This window comes from Scatophagus argus, chromosome 13 (assembly GCF_020382885.2).
Source record: "Scatophagus argus isolate fScaArg1 chromosome 13, fScaArg1.pri, whole genome shotgun sequence".
Taxonomy (NCBI): domain Eukaryota; kingdom Metazoa; phylum Chordata; class Actinopteri; family Scatophagidae; genus Scatophagus; species Scatophagus argus.
Genome location: NC_058505.1, coordinates 15963058 through 15964514, shown reverse-complemented (window position 1 = coordinate 15964514; position 1457 = coordinate 15963058).

Genomic DNA, 1457 nt, shown 5'->3' with positions numbered 1-1457 from the left:
TCATGATGGACAGACAAACAATAATGTCTTGTGTTGGAAGTACAGATGTGTGTAGATTGTAAATCGTGATGAATATGAGTCCATGTATGGGTCCATGTTAATACATCATTTACAAATCCTTTATGAGCTATTAGTAAGAACAACTTTTGGACTGTCACATTGTGAATAATCTCTTTGGCTAGTTGGACCACTTACGTAGACCAAAATCCATTAGAGATGATTAAAACCCTTTATTAATGACTTACTAGCATTTACAAATTTGATGGCTTATTAGAAAATGATAAACTGTCTATAAAGCATTAAAAAATGTGCTAATGACTCCCCACAACTCCTCTCTCCCACAGCTTCTAATATAGTCTATTTCTATTTCATATTCTGCATTGAGATCCTGAATAAGAACAAACAAGTTCTTATTATAGCTCATTTTGCATTCAGTGTGGATGCTTCATTGTGGATTCATTATGGACACACTCTTCATAACCAGACATGCTGCCTGGTAGAGAACAGAACTTTTCATTAAATGTCCTCCATAATATTTTAACACTGCTTTTTAACAATCTTTTTTAATGTGATGCATTATATACACACATTAGCATGTACATGTACACACACACACACAATTTAGTATGTTCTTCCCTGAATACAAAAGAGTGAAATCAAGATGAACGAAGTTGTTTTTAAGCCTTTTTCAGACTTGGTTGTGAAGCTTTTTTTTTTTAAGTCTGTCTTATAGCTGCAGTTGCCAGGTCGAAGTCAAGATGAGTTGACCTCTTGCATGAAACACACGCTTTTTTCCATTTAAGGATGCTGATGAATCCGGCAAGGACCAGAGTTTAATCTAATTCTGGGAGCTTAGATTATTTTTCATCTTTATTTTTCAAAATGTCTCATGCAGGTTACCAGCAGCCACTGTGCGATCAAAACAAGATATGGAAGTTTAGTGAAGTGAAGGGCACACTTGATTTAATTAGGAGGGAGATTTTTCCTGGTGCTGACTCATAATCTCCTTGTTTTTCCTCTGATGTGCCTTCCCATTACTTTCTAACATACAGTAATGAAAGTCTTTGCTGATTGCAACCACACTGGTAGATCCTCTCCTCATTGTAACACATTAACATAGTTTGCAACAACTGGATGAGCTCTTGATGAAAGCGATTTGATTAGAAAATGGTGGATGGTTATGAAATGAAGGCTAGAACCCCTCAGTTAATTCAGCTTGGAAGTGTTTTACATGACAATCACTGAAGCCTCTTAGAAAAGACCCTTTAACACCAACACTGGCAAATTTTATTATTCGCATTACTAGAAGTTTTACAAACCTGAAAATAATTTTGGTTATAACTAAAATCTCAGACTACAGGTTATTTGGTCTGGGGTCTTAATGTTCTGCCTTTTTAATCAATATTACATCGATCTACATCGGAGTGATGACACATGGACGTTGTGGCAGCTGTGTG